Source organism: Venturia canescens, chromosome 3 (assembly GCF_019457755.1).
Source record: "Venturia canescens isolate UGA chromosome 3, ASM1945775v1, whole genome shotgun sequence".
Classification (NCBI taxonomy): domain Eukaryota; kingdom Metazoa; phylum Arthropoda; class Insecta; order Hymenoptera; family Ichneumonidae; genus Venturia; species Venturia canescens.
This window is the reverse complement of record NC_057423.1, coordinates 2,995,880-3,013,586: the sequence shown is the minus strand read 5'-3', so window position 1 is coordinate 3,013,586 and position 17,707 is coordinate 2,995,880. Positions and strand designations below refer to the sequence as shown.

General features: G+C 43.9%; 1 protein-coding gene and 1 long non-coding RNA gene across 5 annotated transcripts in view; one reads left to right on the top strand and one right to left on the bottom strand.

The window, feature by feature from the left end:
- LOC122408429 (uncharacterized) overlaps nt 1–17,707 on the top strand; it is a 91,355-nt gene that overhangs the window by 1,200 nt on the left and 72,448 nt on the right. The window contains exon 1 of one of the 4 annotated variants that reach the window (XM_043415209.1): nt 2,771–2,897. The exons of 2 other annotated variants lie outside the window; for them this stretch is intronic. The gene's annotated coding sequence lies outside the window, so the exon portion shown is untranslated. Of the gene's footprint in view, nt 1–2,770; nt 2,898–7,420; nt 8,785–17,707 lie in introns of those variants that run through there. One more of the 4 variants, XM_043415208.1, reaches the window with a different exon arrangement.
- On the bottom strand, nt 851–2,639 carry LOC122408432 (uncharacterized). Its single transcript, XR_006260493.1, has 2 exons — nt 1,707–2,639; nt 851–1,353 (listed from the first exon to the last, which is right to left on the bottom strand). It is a non-coding gene; the product is annotated as an uncharacterized lncRNA (long non-coding RNA).

The window sequence follows — 17,707 nt, the reverse complement described above, 5'->3', positions numbered from 1 at the left end:
GTAGCCAATTGATTATTGAATACTAATAGAATTTCCCAAACTCGATTGATATTATAATGAAATTGCCCTAAAAGCAACCTTTGGCTAATGCACATGCTAATGGAATTATGCCAAACAACGGGAACGTTCGAAACCGTCGCCAGTGTTCGACGTCAGAACACTGGCGCAAGTACATTTGGTTAACGACAAGCATCAATTTTAAAATCGGCGAAATCTTTGTTTGTCGCTTTGCTGTGTTTTCTTTCTTTTGTTTTTCATTTTTCTTGGAAGGTAACAACGAAGCTTTGCTGCGTTGGAATTTGCACGACGAAAACAACGCATTAAAATCACGACGGGCGGAGGGGAAAGGAAAGGGGTCGCGGTGGGAATGGAATTTGCGCGATTGGTCGATGACGATTTTTTCTTTCCCCTCTTCTCGTCGCGTACCCTCTCTCTCTCTTTCTTCGTTGCTCAAATTTGGTCGCTCGTACAAAATTCGTTTTTGCATTTTTTTTCCTCTTTCAAACTTGATCACCAATCAAAACAACGTTCTCATTTGATCAAAAGCGTATGAGACCGAGAGAGAAGGAAAGTGCGAAAACCGAATAATACTTCGTTCATGAGGTCGATATTTTTTTCGTGTATTTAACCTCTTTTGGAGCTAGTTTTTAGTTACCGTCAAGCTTGAGATATTTTGTATCGAATTTCGCATATCGTTGGTGAAATTCAGTTAAAGCAATCGATAGCGAATTCCACGTTTTCCAGTATATAATATGACGGTCAAACCACATTTTACGAAGTTTGCAGAAAATTACCCAGTCAACGAAGCACGATATGCGGCGGTTATTCGGACAAAAATTTTATAACACAATTATTCAAACTAAATTTATTATGACGAAAATTTCATTTTTGAGAATATGCGTGGAAAGTCAACTCTTTTACAATCCGAAGGCGCCTTTAGTACAGCAGCCCAAAAAAATACAAAAACAATTAACATCTTTCACACAGCAGCTTCTACTGTTTTTAGGGCAATCTCGTGTGTACTATTTCGATGAAAAGGTCACTTCCGCCGATATTTTAGCATGAAATCTAAAATGATCAAAATTTTGTTTCCCCCGTGGATCGAAGAACGGAATTTTGACGCGAGCGGGAGTGCAGGCCTCTCGCGGTTCCTTTTGCAACACTCGGAGCGCCGGTCGGTCATGTAGAGTCCTACATTATCGGATACTTCCGGGATGCAGAAAACGTTGAACTTGCCACCACGCCTCTCTCGAGAGAGAGCTCTCATGTTTGCACGCTTCCTCCCGCATTTGCGTATCTCTGACTTTGCGTACCAGTTGGTGAAAAATGGAATTTATATTCCAAATTTCATCTCTACAGTATAAACGTCCGCATAATTATATTCAAAATTTATTCACATATTTAATTTTTCACAAACTCTGAAAAATCTTCGAAAATTTAATGCAAGGCTCACTGCTGCATCTTGGCAAAAATTCTGAAAATAAATTTTAGCTACTTCGAGGAATGTCATGTAAATTCTCGTTTTTAACGCAGTTTGTATCGAGAGTTCCGCGAATGCCCATCAATTCATGAATCTTGAAAGCGTCGAATTTTTTCACGGCCTTGTTCCGAGAATTGAGCGGGTTTTTTTTCTCTCAAAAGTGACAAAATACGGCCCATATTCTCCAATGCCGATAACACTCATTTTGAAAGAGAAAATAACTCACCGAATGTACGAATCATGATGAATTTGAACATAGACGAAAAATTGATGAAATTTGGAAAAACGGTGAAATACGACGAATAACGAATGATTCCGAACTTCGGAAAAATGTCCGTACAACGTTCTTAAAACCTAATAATTATTCCGTGTTGAGTTCTTCCCGACTTCCCGTTTACTCTCGCAGACATTAAAAAATGTGATTTTTCTTGACACAATTCTCAAAATTCCAGAATAACTAATGTCCGGTTAAAAAAACGGTTGTCGGCATCGTCCGAAATGCGGAAAAAAGCGCAACGAAAAATGGTGAGCATGGAGAAGAGGAGAAAGGGAAGGCAGTGTGGGAAGAGTGGGTGAGAGCGAAAGACGGTTGGACGATTGGGAGCTAATAATCGGATAATTTGAGGTTAACCAGAGCGTCATCGTTGGGCGGGAAAGTATGCGCGGCCATTTGGGAGAGTATAATTGAGGGATAGCAGTGAAAAAAAAAGGAATACCAACAAACAAATGCGCATACATACACGGGAATGCAGAAGGGATAACGAAGCGAGCGAGAGCGGGAGATCGAACGTTGATAAATGTAAAGGAGTGGGGGAAGCGGTGCTCACATGACTACTAGAAGCGTATGAAAAAAGTGAGTGCGAGAGGGAGGGAGGGAGGGAGGGAGGGAGGGAAAGCAAAGGGCTTGAGAGTACAGATTGAATGTTCCGTTCCGCAGCGAGCTTTTTCTCCGGGATTTGCATACATCAATGTAACCGCGACATGTTGCCGCGTAAAAAAATCAGTTGATCGAAAAATCCGAAGTAAATCCAGAATTGAGAATCCTCGAAGAGCGAATCGGCGCGTAAACAGGAATCCGTGAACAATAATCAGCGCGAAGAAGTGGTTCGTTGTTTCGTAATTTTTAAAAGTCCTCGCTCCTCGTAGCAATGTCCCGGCGGCCTTAATACCGAGTTGAGGTTACGTCGGAAGGGCGGGCGGGCGGGCGAGCGAGCGAGAGAGAGCAAACGAGAGACACAACGCTCTGGCCAGCCGCTGACATCGGGCGAGAGACCGATGACGAAAATCTCACCGGAAATGGCAATCTACACGCGAAGATTCTTGAAACACACGCAATGTTCAATATCGCTATTTACATCGTCGTGCTGGCCGGTGATAACACCTGTCGAAATGTGCACGGGGTTCGCAAGTCCATCAGGTAAATCGAGAACATTTATTCTATTCCCTGAGCAAAAAAGAAAACGCGCCAAATAAGGCAAAGGCAATTTACCGATCGAGCGTATAGGCACGATTCCCAAAACAGAGAGCAAAAAAGCAGTTGAATATTTGTGCTGTGCGCCCCCTACTGGATCAGTGCAACCAAACGGAACTGACGGAACTACAAAAAGCGAGCGCACTTATTCTGAATAACGCGAATCACTTTGAGACTAAATTATTGCCAAAGACGATCGTCGCTTACGAAAAAGCAATCGTACGCGAGCGCGCGATGTCTCCGTAAAACTTGTGCCGCTTACGGTTGCTTTTTCGTTGCAAGATCGGCCCCCGAGTACTTGGAAACGACGGTTTTTTGGTGACTCGTAGGTTAACGGAGACGAGTCGAAAGTAAATGTTGGCTGAGGGCGCTCTTACACTCGGCTCGTATTTGTTTGTCAACAAACGAGACGATACGGATTACGAATTCGGAAAGACAACGCGCGGTTGCGTCGATTCACTAGGGCCAGTGCTGGATCGAGCGAAAAAGCTTTGCTAAAAACCACTAAAAAAACCCTCGCTTCGTTTCCAAATGTCGCACTTTTATTTAGATAAATCCTGTATCATACTTTTATCCCCGGCGACGATGATCGTTCAAATATAACGGAAAATTGAGACGTTTCGTCTGTTTTTGAACGCTCGCTTTTTAACCTCTTCAGTGTCTTTCATGGTTCTTTCAATCTGACGAATTTAATGCGGCTGTGACAATGCACACACGCCCGGCCGTTATTAAGTCTCCTGCGTTAGCGCATTTACCAATCACTCTTTTATTCAGCATTTTTTTCCATTACTCGTCCATTGCACCTGGGTGTTTTAATCTCATTCTTTCACTGGCTAATATCGATTTGTGTATTTCCACCGCGCCAACGCTCGGAGTGTTTTTTCATTTCGATTAAAAAACAACATTAACAAGCACGAAATATTTCAATATTCATTGTGCTGAATTTGCTACCGCTTTTTGGGCTGGTCGCATTCCCGGTTGGACCTCACTAGCGCCAATATATTTTTTACAGGGCAATAGGGTATTTTACACCATGTAAAAAAATATATAAAAATGCATGATTATGACAGATTTCGTAAAAAGTAAACGAGAAACGTCAATATTTATTCATTAAAATGCAATGTAAATTTTATCATTCAATCTTTTAAATCGTCTTTTTTTCATCTGTTTTTCAAATGTCTAAAACGCCATCCGCGTGGCGTGGATTCCAACGTGACGTCACTCCGATAGCAAACAATCTAGATTCTTATCGTGCGCTCTGTGTTATTTTGAAATTTTACAAGTTATTATGCACGTTTGCGGACTTTTGTCATTAATTTGATTAAAATCGCATTATGGAAAACGGTTTTGCGAAAGCAGAAAGTACAAATTTACCAACGATAAATATGTTGATGGTGCCGATGAATCCACCATTTTTGGTGGCATTTTTACACTTGTATTATTGCATTCAGGCACTATAACCATTATTTTTACAAATCTTATTACTTGGTCTTTCGCAATTGTATCGTTTACTAACGGAGTGACGTCACAAGCCGAAACAACATGGCGGCTAGCGTTTCCCCGCGATAATTGAAAATCATAAATAAAAAATAGTTTTCAAGACAGCTGTTTTCGGTCTTTTAAAATTGAAATAAAAATTCTACTGGTTTATTACGATCTCAGGATTATTTTAAAACAGTTTTCAAAAAAAAAGGTGTAATACCCTGTTCTGTGTACTCTGCGAGATACTTTCGAAAATTATCTTTTCAGACGAGTTTTTTTTTCACTCGAACGTACGAATTCGAAGATACAAGGTGAGAGAAGACGCTTGTCAAAAAAAATAGCGCGGTTTCAGTTGCAATCGTTCCCTCGCCGTGGGACACATCGATGTTTCGTCGGCGATCCGAGTATCGAGTACTTACCAGCCCGAAAACGGGTCTGAAAAGCTCGGAGATATAAAAAAACTTGTTGCACCTGGTGAATAAATGCAATACGAATGTTGACACGTTTATTGATGAACGGAGAGAATGATTGTTATTGAAAATTAATGTTTATTAGAATTCAAGGTCAGGCTAATATTCTGGGAAGATATTTTAGTGTCGGAAAGCCCTGAAAGGTCGATTCAATGAATAGTTGGGGAGGGAAAGTATCCGTGAAACATTGCAAATCAATATTTGTTATCGGCAAAACTTAATTCGGTGGACGAAAAGAAAAAGTCATTTTTATCCCACGTATCCGGAGCGAGGCGGGCGGAGGACGATCTTCAAGCTGGAATGAGTAGTTGCACGAGGGGAGTCTTGAAAGAGAGAAAATGAAGGTGGAAAAATGATTGGCGTATTGTCGTTGGAAAAAGGGGGCTCGAGAGCGTTGATTTGAGCGCGAGTGTGCACGGCGCGAGTAGTGTTGCCACGAAATAAATGATTTCGCATGAAAGCTCTGTCGATTAAAACTGACTCACAGTTGCGCGTGGTAACTCGAGGAAAAAGGTGAATTTCTTCCCACTCGAAAGAATACTGACTCGGGGTGTTGGTGCGCAGTGTATTTTTATGTTTTGTTCCGAGGCATCTCCGAGGCGACTAGCGAGATTTCTCGCCTCGCACTCGGCTAGACGCTATGGCGGGCGCGAAGCGCAGCGCGGTCAGCGGGAAAGAAACGAACCCTTTTTTCGGGCTGGAAGTGCGAGGAACGTGAGCGAGATAGCAGCACCGGCGGCTTCGAAAAGCGGGGGGCGGGAGCCTCGCCGCGGCTCGGCGAAAGGTTGGGAGGGAGGGAGGAAAAAATGACGAAAAAAGAAAAATGTCTCCCTTCGGTGTTGGCTCGAAGCGATGCGCGTTTCCCGCGTCTCCTTCGCCGCGGTCGTTTCTCTCTTTTCGTCTCTCTTTTGCCTCGGTACACACACGCGCGCGCGCGCGCGCGCGTGTGTTGCGTTCGCGTGTGTGCGACGATGTGTAATGTACGATCGCGATCATGGCCGATCTATCGTCTCGAGCCTTTCCGAACGGGTCCTTGACCCTCTCCAACGTAACGCTAGCGCCCGCGCCGCGAGAGAATCTCCGACCTCGACGAAACGGTGCAAACGTTGTTATTTCAACGAGAACCGCGAGCGAGAGAGAACGAAAAGAGAGGAAGCCGAATAGAAGGAGAAAGAAGCGTGCATCAATTGGTCGATTAGGCCGGATTAACCGGGCGTCCCCCCCCCCCCTGCACACTGACCAACACTCGGGACTGGCGGTTGCAAAAAGTCTCTGAGAAAAGACGATTATTTATGCTCTCTTCGACAGCTCTGTACGAGTTACGAAAACGTATGTGAATAGCCTCGAAGAATTTGCGCGTTATTTACGAACATCGCGAAATAATATATACATAGGTAGTATATACGCAAAAGACGCTTATCCACGAATGGTATAGTAACTGTTTCACGCGAGGGAAGAGTGTGTTGGTTACGAGCATCGTAAGTATTCCCCACGAAACCTGACCATCTTCAACGCGCGCGCGGTGAGGACGCCGACCTCTCTCGGCGCTCCATTCAGTCGAGGCGTCGCATCTTCTTCCCCCCCTCCCCCGCGGGCTCTCCCGTACATCGAGAATTACGAGACAAACAACAATCTAGAGATAGCGAATTCCATATAGGGAAAGCTAGCGTCTATAATCGCGTATTTTTTACGTCGCTGAGATTGCGCCGTTGTTGGAGATCGAAAGAGCAAAGGCGGTGGAGGGGGGGCCGGGGGGGGGGGGGGTGAAAGGGGGGGGGAGTGGGAGAGAAATAAAACCGAAAAAACACCGAGGCCTACAGCGTTATATTGATTTTTTCAAATTCTTTGGCAAAACGTGAGAGTGTGCGAACGAACGAAGAAGATATTGAGGAGCGTGCGGAGTACACGTACAGCGAAGGGTCACTGCTGACGGCGAGACGAAAAATTTCGTGAATTAGTGTGCGTCCGTGATGCTAAGAGAGGGGAAGGTGCACGGGGAAGACGGAGGGGGGGGCAAAAAAGAGACCGAAAGGGAGAGAGAAATGAGTTATTCCTTCGTGCCTGTGTATTATGCGCGGACACACACACAGTATTTCCGTCCGAACAACGACGAACTTTCCCGAAGTTCGTGGCATAGCGCTGGCGCGCGTTCCCGCCTGGGGGGAAACGTCCGAAACTCTCCGAAGTGGGGACTTTCCTTTTCCCCTACGTTCGCCGCCGCCGCCGCCGCCGCCCCCCCCGCCCTGCTCGTCGAGGCAATTTTTCTCCCCACTCCTGACTCGAATCGACGATATCCCTCCCCTCTCTTTCTCCGGCCTAACGTTCCTCTCTCTCCGTTTCACACACTCTGCTTCCATATTTCCGTTCTCCCTCTCTCTTTCTCCCTCGCTTCGCAGATCCCATCTGTCCTATTGTTCTCTCCGTCGCACTTCTTACCACTCGCTCCCCTCTGCACTCTGTTTTCGACTTCGTTTCGCGTTTCTTTTCTCCGTCCCGCTTCCCTCGAGCATTCCCCGTTCTCAACGTCAAAGCACTTAGGGCCGCGCGGAGAGCACACACAGCTTGCGCGACAGTCGGTCGATCTTTCGTGTATACTACACACGCAACACAGATTCCGGTATTTTCCACCTGATCGGGCGCGGGCGGATTTTCAACACGAATTACGGCCATCTTGTCACACGTTACGCCGCTTTATTTCCTCTCGCACACCGAGAATATACACGTTCGCGGGCTATGTCGTCGAGTGTGCGTCGCCAGTTGCGCGCCCTAACGAACGACCAAACAATACGTATTATCGCCGCTTACACATTCGACTAGAGTGTGTCGCTTGTTTTCTTAATTCTCTTATTAAGATTGTATTCGTATCGCAAGCGCAACGAAAATCAAACGAGCGTCGCGCATCCCTCGACCCTCGGAGTGAAGTGTACCGTCTTTATTTTCATTTCTTTTTTTTTCAATCATTTTATTTCTTTTGTTTTTTATCGCGTACCGGCAGCGCGCGCGTCCGTCGTCCACGTTTTCGCGTTTTCTCTCCTTCTCTCTCCCTCCCTCGTGTCATAGCCACACGGTATACACAACGCGCTTTCGCAGCGCCGAAGCGGACTAGCGTGCTGCTTGGCTAGGTGCACGCGCGCGCGCGCGCGCGATTTTTGCTACGCTCTTTTCCTCCCTCCGTCTCTCGCTCGCGCGCTCCTCGCGCTGTACGCTCCGTGTCTTCGCGCTTCTCTCTCACTCGCAGTTCGTCCGGTCGAACGCGCGGACAAAAACACGCGTGACGCGTACACACACGTCGACGCGCTTCGGAAATACACGTTTTAATAAATCTTTCCAAGTGTATATCGCCGAGGAAATACGAAACGTTTGTGGTACACTGCTTCGTACAGAGGACTATCGTTGGTGATAATAAAAATAATAGTTATTCATTCAGAATCGTTGAATTCGAAGAAAAAAGAAACACGATACCGAGCATAATCGTAACCGCTCTTTTGACGTCTGTCGATGTTTGTGCCTCTGTTGTGTGTTGTATTCAGTGACAGTGTGTGACAACAAACGGTGCCTTCTCCGTGATTACTTTTTTCCTTTTTATTGTTTCCACGTTGTTGGCGTTTTTTGTTTGTTTTTTGTTCTGTTCTTTTATCCGCTTTTAAAAAGAGGAAAAATCCGTCGTTCGCTAGCATTTCGCTTTTCTTTCCAACCGTTCGATCGTTCACGCCAAGTGGAGGCGTTGCGACGGAAGCTTATGAACCGACTGGAATATTATTTTTGAAAAAGAAAACGAATAAATATATATACGGGGAATCGCTACAGAAGCACACCAACCTCGCATATTTTCTTTCGGACAATCCACTACGAACGATAATAAAAGAAGAAAAATAACACCTGTGAGTAAGATCTCTGACTGTGCACTTTTAATGTTTTCTTTAACTTTTTCTCTCACTCTTAAATTGTGCCTCACTCTCGAAGTGTGCAGACGTTAGTTTAGAAATGAAATATCGTCGAAACGAGTGCTGCTTCGTGCTCCGCTCGCGCGGCGGAGCACCGAGAATTCGCGATAATTCTTCGAAAAGCATAGTCTCGTTTGAAAATTATTTGGAAGTCGCTCCCCGTGCTCGGCTCATCGCGGAAAGTGTCTTTTCGAGCAGATACACGTGCTGAATTTTTAGTGTACACAAGTAACAGGAGAGCTCGTAATTCGTGGGAAAACTTCGTTGTATTTTTCAAATTTTTTTCCTAGATTACTCTGCTCAAGTTTGCTCGCACGAAATATCTTGAGTGATGCAACTTTTCGGATCAAGGAAACATCGCCGACGCTTTTTTTTCCCCTCGAATAACCCCCCCCCCCCCCCGCTTCCTCCCGAACTTTCGAAATTCAAATTTATTTCGTGGAATAATGAATCTTTGGAGGGAATTTATTCGAGAAACGTTTCAACCGAACAAAGCCGAATGAAAAGTTCGATCGTTTCTACTCGAACTCGATCAATCAGTATTGACAACTGGAAAAATAAAAACAGGAAATATCGATTATCGGGGATACTCGACGCTATTCGAATTTCAGGCGAAAATGTCAAAGAGCGCGGCTTCGCTATTTATTTCCGGGTTCAAATACACCCGGAGGGTCACCGCAACAAAATAGAACAATCACTCCGCGTTTCCAACTTGGTCTTTCTCTTATTCAATTAATAACTCGAAACTAACGCTACAAAATAGTTGGATCGAGCACCGCTCTCGTTGGTGTTGAGTAGCCCGTTTATATTTGTGCTTGAAACCGAAAATCGACCGAGCCACGTTAACCTACATCCGCCTCCTTTTTCTGCAACAATCGGCGTTGGAGTCCCGAATGAAAAAACAACGAGATCGAAATCCGCATGATTTCCTGCCCTCGTTTTCTGCCTCACCGAATCAGCAATAAAAACGAAGCGTCCCGACTGCGGCTTCGAATCTTTCGTTTTCAAATCGCAGGGAAAACATTTTTTCCAGGTTTTTCAACCACTGAAATTATCGATCGAATTTCAGCCGTCAAAATCCCTCAGTGAGCTCACTTATGGTGGATATTAATCCGAGATTTTCCCCATTTTTCCCTCCCCCGACCAACGCGATAAAAAGCAGAAGCTCGCGCCACACGAGGACGGTGCGTTCGGCAGTCGCGGCAGAAACAACGAAATGCTCACCAAATGAGCACAACAGCAAAAACGAGAAAGCGGTGCAAAACCGAGACATTTACGCCGCGCTCCACGAGGCGAGTGACAAAAGTTTTACAAATGAAAATATCAAAAATTCGCTTACCAAGTTTCCAATCTAGGACAAACCTAAAAAAATTGTCTCGCTGTAAAAACCGGAAGACGAAAGAAAAATCATATGGAAATATCGAGGCGTGATTTTCAAGGAATAAAATGTCGAGCGAAGCCAGCAGCACCAGGAGCAGTGAGTCGTTACGACCATTATAATAACACGACGTTTTGTTGTGCGGCGAATGACGTTCGAGGCAGTTTGCATATCCGGGGCGAATTAAACGATGCTCCCTCGGCGAGCCAACGAGATGGAATGAGTTGTCGAGGATGACGATGTTCCACGACACGAGCGTGTGTGTTCTCGGAGTCGATCGTCGAGATGATTTTTAATACGAGCGTTGGCGAGTGCGTGCCTTTTCCACAGTGTTGCTACAGCACAGCGATGCGATGCGAGTCAAGTTGGTACAGTGAATTCGATGGACCTGCGGCGAGAGGGATTCCGTGGCCAAAGCGTTTGTGACGCGCGCGCGTTTGCATCTCTCGTTCTTCGCCCACCGCTCGCTGCCCCCTCCGCTAATTTTCGTCTCGCAGTTATACGCTTTACAACGTAACAGTACGCGGCGGCCGGCTGTCAAGCGACCTCGCACTTCCATTGACGCGCGTGCGTAGTCCGAACTTTGAAATACGCTCGTCACGGCGCCAAGCGCAAGCCCACGACCGAGCACGTGTGAATGAGGCGCGGATTGTTTCATGCTTTCGGGCGCGTTTGGTCACTTTTGCCAATCGCTCTCTCTCTCTCTCTAGCTCGCAGGCTTTCTCTCTCTCATTATCTCCGCGATTCTGTCTCGCTCCCTCGCCCGCGAGCGTCCAATTCACAAGAAAAAAGCGTGCTAACTTTTCGAGCAGATAACAGCGAATACAATGACGCCTCCGCGACGTTTTTTGTATTATTAGAACATTCCGCATTTAATCATTGCGACCATGAAACGAAGTTTATTTCAAATTCCTTGCCGCCGGTTTCTCCCAATCTGCACCGCGGTGCTTTTCGTTATTTTGGTTACAAATCCATAAATGAATTATTCCTCTTCGCTCCTTCTCCATTTTTTATCTCTACATTTTGTTTATATATTGATAGCGCACCGGTTATCGATATTATTCAAGCTCGTGCCATTAACATTTACGACATTTAATATTCCGAGATAAGAAACACCCGAAAAGCGAATTCGCGAGGCTGCATCTTTCCAAAATTTCCATTTCGCCCTCCCCTGGTCGATCTTCATTACCATACGATCGCTTTTATTTCGAAGATTCATCGCAGCCGAACTCGCTTTTTTTCCGGCGCTCGTTTCAGCCGCTTTGAAATTCGATCGAACGAGACCAAAGCGAATCTCGATCGATCGCCGATTCTCCTCTCCCCCCCCCCCCCCCCTCCCGCTCACCCCTCAATTAAGTCTCTCCTGGGAATGTGCTCGGAATCCCATTCCGGCTTGCTCTTTCCCCCGACGAAGCAACTCTGTCGAACCTATTTTGGTGTATTTTATTATCGTCAATCAGGTAATGCCGTTTCGCGATAAGAGAATCGGAAATATTTAAAAAATCTTGGATCTTCGAGTACTTGACGATTATTCGGATAAGATCGCGGCACCGGGGTACATCAAACATTCCGGATTTTTTTTTCATTCTTTCAATTCTTCGTATTTTACCAAAAATAAAAAAAATAAAAAAGAGCAGATTTTTTATAAATCTCTTTTGCTTCCTCATAGAGGAAGCTATGTGATGATGCGAACATTTTTTTTTTTTTCAGTTTTCAATGTCAATGTGCTCAAAATGTCCCAAAATATCGAAAAATCATATCTAGAAAAAATGTCCGGATGTGTGTGTGTGTGTGTGTGTGTTGAAATTTTCATAAAAAGGGTGTCGACGCTCTAACTTCCGGAAATTTGAAGATTTATTACTAATTTTTTTTTATAAATAGATTGTCATAACAGGAAGGTTGGTATTGAATTTGGGGAATATCGGTTGAGCGGTTTAAGGAGTTTCGGTACAAAAGTCAAAATATTAAGAAATTGATCAAATTTGGTGATAATTTTCTTCAACATCAAGTGCGAAAACACAAATTTTTTCAAAATTTTCTTCTACTTAGTTATCGAGTAATTACGCATTAAAGCAGATTTCTTATGCCCGGAATGTATACCTATATATATGGAAACGCTATGCTTATACACGTAAACGTTAGTGATCAATTACCTCGATAACTGTGTAGAAGAAAAATCTTAAAAAATTTGTATTGTCAAATTTGGCATTAAAGAATATGTTCACCAAATTTTATAAAATTCTAAACTTTGAAATTTTTTATGTTTTTAGCATGGTTTAGCATGGCAACATTGTATCGCCTGTACCGAAACTCCTTAAATTTTATGATTTTTGGAAATTTTGGAAAATATGAGTTTTTCGAAAAATCGTCTAACCGCTTGAATTTTTGGAAATTTTGTAAGATATCGTGTGTAAGTCTGTACTTCCTCCATACTTTCCAGCAAAGTTGTAGGAATTATTTAATTTCAATGTAAATAGAAAAACGATGGAAATTGAAAGTTGCAAACTTCTTGTTTACCCGATGACTCGTCGTTCAGTTTTTTTAATGGATTTAAACAAAGAGATAAATTTATGTTCGTAAAAGAAGGTGGAGAAAATACATTATTTACTTGTATACAAAAGAAATGCTGAAAATTAAAATTTGCGAATTGCTTCCTCAAGATGGTGAAGATGCACGGTGCTCAAGATGCACGATGCTGAAAGCTTCCTCTACGAGGAAGCCGAAATGAAAAATATAGCACGTCATAGAGTAAGCTTTGAGCATCGTGCGTCTTGACCATCTTGAGTAAGCAATTTGAAAATTTTAATTTTCAGCATTTTTCTTTAGTATTTTTTTGAATTTTTATTTAGATTTAAAATTGTTGCTATTTTTATATGAAAAATAAAAATGTTTTTTTCTTTTTATAACTTTGAAGAACGTCGCGCAAATTTGAAGGGCTTTCGACCGAAATTTTCGTTCTGTTTTTTGAATTTTCAAGACGATTTCTCGGACCTCGAGACGAAGGTTCGTGTCAAGCAAAAAAAATGGAGAACGAAAAAGAGCGATTTACGATCTCAGTGCGCAACGTCGACGCACGTAGAAATGGAAATTGAATGTTCGATGACAGAATCATCGTATCGCCTCGTCGAAGCATCTTTCGCTCATGTGCGAAAGCGTTTATTTCATGGAATGGAGTTTATGACCCGCAACGACGTCGTCGCGCAGTCGTTTCGAGCGCGCGGCGAAGCAGCGAATGAGACGAACTCGAAGCTTCTCGTCGTACTGGAAGAATCGACGCTGGAGACCGAGCATTATTGCTGTTATCACTCGTATTTTAAATTTACATATTTATTGATGTTTTTTCAATCAATGCGAATTCGATACGCAGCTCCTTGCTCAAGCGGCTGTAAAAGTGAGCGCGAGGCTCTCACTCGCGGCTTTGGATTTTCCAGGTTGTACAAATCAGGCGAAAAAGCCTCGCGCTTTTTCTCGCTCGAAGAAAACTCGCAGCGATCTTTCCGCGCGACGTTTCATGCTCCGAGAAACCTTCGCTCGAAGTGATTTCGACTCCGAAATTCCCGAAAGGTGAGTCACTCCCCGTTCGCTTTAAGGGGAATCTTCAGAGAAATAAATTTAATGCGATTTCACTGAAGTTCCTCAAAACGGAGGCTCGGAAGGTTTCTCGGAAAGCGGACGAAACGCGGGTGGAATTCGCCGGGGTTTTAGCGAGCGCGACAACTTTCGGAAATCCCAAAATTCGAATATTCCTCGTTGGGAGCCAGCAGCGAGTTCCCAAAAACTCGAAAAATCGCTCTATCCGTGGCCGCACCAGAGTCGACGTTTCCACTCGACTTCCGGCTCCGGCCACGTGTGTACGTGTCAAGCTGTGGGCGTAAACATACTCGCGATCCGTACGCAAGTGTTACGGCCGCGTATCGGGCGCGTAGGTACGACAAGTCAGACCACGCGAAGGTCGCCGCTCTCGTGGAAACTCTCACGCGTTGAGTAACCTCTGCGAGGCCGGCTTCGCGTTGCTCGTTTCCGTCCCCGCGGGGCCCCGCTTCGCTCGTTCCTTCCTCGGGCGATCGGCGAGCGAGAAAGAACAACGGTGCGCGGTGACGCGCGCGCGCGCGCTCTCGGGTACCGGTTCGTTCGCTGCACTCTTCGGGCTCGCTAATGAACGTCGAATTCGCGACTTTGAACGTGACACTCCGCTTCGAGGCTTTCGAATCATCTTTCTAAATGGAAATAAACCAAACTTGTTTCCCGGAGGTTCGAAGGACTTTCGATCGAGAAGAATTTGCAGTTTCGCGACGACCGAATCCGAGTTGTGCAATCGAACGACCTTTCATCAAAGGTGCTCTTTCGGCTCAGCTTTTTGGACTATTGCGATTATCGAAATTCAAGCTCGGACCAACGGAGCCGATCGGGAAGAAATTTTCGTCCAAAACGCCAAATTTAAGGCCTCGTATGCACTCGTGATGGCCAGCAAAAATGGAAAATTCTTTTTATTAGATATTCGAGCGCAATGCCGAAGAATATTCTCACTAAATTTCATAAAGATCGGAGCATTCATCCGACCCGTCCGAAACTTTATAGCACACGACGCTGAAGTTTGCAACGTTGGAGTTCAACGAAATGAACGAAAAAAAGATTTGTAATTCATTATTTTTTTATTTCACGAATTATTGATGTCGTGGCTTGAAAAATTATGAATTGGAAATTCGGCAGGGAACAAAATTGGAGATTTACTGGAATTATTTGAGAGTCTTTTAGATTATTTCGTTGGACTCCAACGTTGGAAACTTCAGCGTCATTATAGCACTTATTTATTGCAATAACAGCTTGGGCCTCGAGGAAGGATTTCGTATTTCGTTGGAAAAATAAATAGTAACGAAAAACCGAAAATTTGGCACCCCAAAAAATGAATTTTTCGTTAAATCCGTCGGCATTTATTTTAAATCAAAATTTAACAAACCCTTCGTCCAGGCCCAAACTATTATTATAATAAATAAGTGGTATTTTCGTTTAATAGTTTTTCAGTTGTCATATCCACCGGAATTGATGCTCAAATAAGGTGCTACTGGAATACAGCTGGAGTTGCTTAATTTTGAGAAACTTTGATGAAAAAAATTGTACAAGTACACGAACATATGTGCTAATGAACGTCGTTCGCAGTTTCTCAACAAACATTTATTTCCTTGTCGAAAAAAAATGAAGAAAACGAGGTTTTTTCGTCCGCTGCAAGTGTACGTAAGGCCTTAATCTCGTCACGAACACTCGTTGAGTTTCAATGATCACCAGACTTCATAATGCCCGCGCGGTGTAATTCTCCAACGGTATCATCCTTGTCCAAAAATGACACATGAAAATTGAGCGTACTCGAGCCGTGTCAAGCCCTCGGAAACGTGCTCGAGGATCGCCCAATAATCGAATGATGTTTACATCGGTCAGTCGTAGACACGCGAGAGTTTATTAATTATAAAAGTACCCCGGCGTTCCAGCGGACTCTATAACGCGAGCGCCTCTGTTTTTATAAACTTTTTTGACGAGTCCGTGCAGCTCAAATCGATCCGTTCGACAGCCACTAGAACGTGTGTCTAACGAAGATCGTACGAGGGACTGGCAGAGGGCGAGAGAGCGGGGGGAACGAAGAGAGATAAAAAACAGCATGACGAAAATAAATATTTAATGTAGGCCAATCGAAGCCAGCTATTATGTCACTTTCCGAGTAAACTGCATATTTTTACTTTCTTTTCTCGTAAATATACTTCGGGACAAAATAAAATGCGGAATAATTCGATGACAGAAGCTGTCCATAACCTGCCAAGAACTTGTGGAAATCAAACGAAAGACACTGGACGACAAGATTGAAAAATAATACTGGACATTGTACTAAAATAATTGAACTATTTTTATACATGTAGAAGAGATGAATGACGTTCGGTCACCATGGAGAAACAGCTCGAGGGAGACAGAATCGAAGTCGAGAGAAGAGCGGAAGTGACGCGTAAAATCGAATGCATAAAAATGAATAAAATTATTTCACTTGAATAAAAAATAACATTAATAATTAATCTTCGAGTTTTTATGCAAATTATTTTATAATAAACATTAAAAATAATGTCTCGTCGCGGAGAGTTAATTTGCGGAATATTTTCCGAAAAACAACTTTCTCAAGGTACAAAGTGCGTTACGTTTTGGCGCTACTTTTCTGGTGCGACTGTTTCGGCGCGGACATTTCGACGCGGGGACGTTTGGACAGGAGAATATTCAAACGCGAGGACGTTTTTGGGCGCGAAGACATTTCAACGTGCGTCCGTTTCAGCGCTTGGATTTTAAAAAATCGAAACGAAGAATGCATTAAATAAAAAAGGAAATTGTCAAGGCTGACGAAAAGAACGTTCATCGTTGCAACAAAGCGTGGAATTTTTAATGGAACCACGTTTTTCCGCGGTTTTCCATTTCCGCGGGATAGACGACGGGATTTGGTACTTATGATGATTAATTTAAAATTTTAATCGTTCGTAAAAGCTTAACCGAACCCCCGGGGAGGGGCTTCGCCCCCTGCGACCCCAATTGCCTCCGTTTGAGTACTGTACGAGTGTTCAGCATCGAAAAATGGGCGTGAGAGGACGAGGAGGACGTGGCTCAAAAACTGGACACTCGTGGTTTTCGGAAAATTTACCGAGTACGGTTACAAATACAGGATTCATTGGAACAACTGAAGAAAATATTCAAGCTTCAACGAACAAAACGATACTCGACTCGTAATGCAACGAGCAGGCTCGAACGTTGGTAAACAACTCGAGCTGCGATCGACTGCTTTCCTAATTGAATTACGAAAAATATCAATAAATAGGGAAAACAGATGTCGCGTCGATCGACATCGCGTTTAATGTAACGACGATTGATACGACGCTGAAGTTTGCAACGTCGGAGACCAATAAATTCGAGGAGGCTCAAACATATCTTATGGAATGACGCTGAAGTTTCCAACGTCGGAGTCCAACGAAATGATCGAAAAAAACCCTCCAATAATTCCAGTAATTCTCCTATTTTGTTCCCGGTCAAATTTGCGATTCGTAGTTTTTCAAGCTGCATCAACGATTCGTGGAATAAAAAATTGGTGAATTCAAAACGTTTTTTTCGTTCATTTCGTTGGACTCCGACGTTGGAAACTTCAGCGTCGTTCTTATGGAACAATTGTTTTCCAACTTCGCACGATGAAATTTTTTAAACAGAAAGCTTAAGACGGTATTAAGCTCGATCCCCTACGACAGCCCCAACAACCAAAAATTATGTACCCTCTGCATATTAAAAGCGTTGATAATTCGTTCGGATCGTAATCAATAACTTTGTAATGACGCTGAAGTTTCCAACGTTGGAGTCCAACGAAATGATCGAAAAAAACTCTCCATCAATAATTCCAGTAATTTTCCTATTTTGTTCCCTGCCAAATTTGCGATTCGTAGTTTTTCAAGCTGCACCAACGATTCGTTA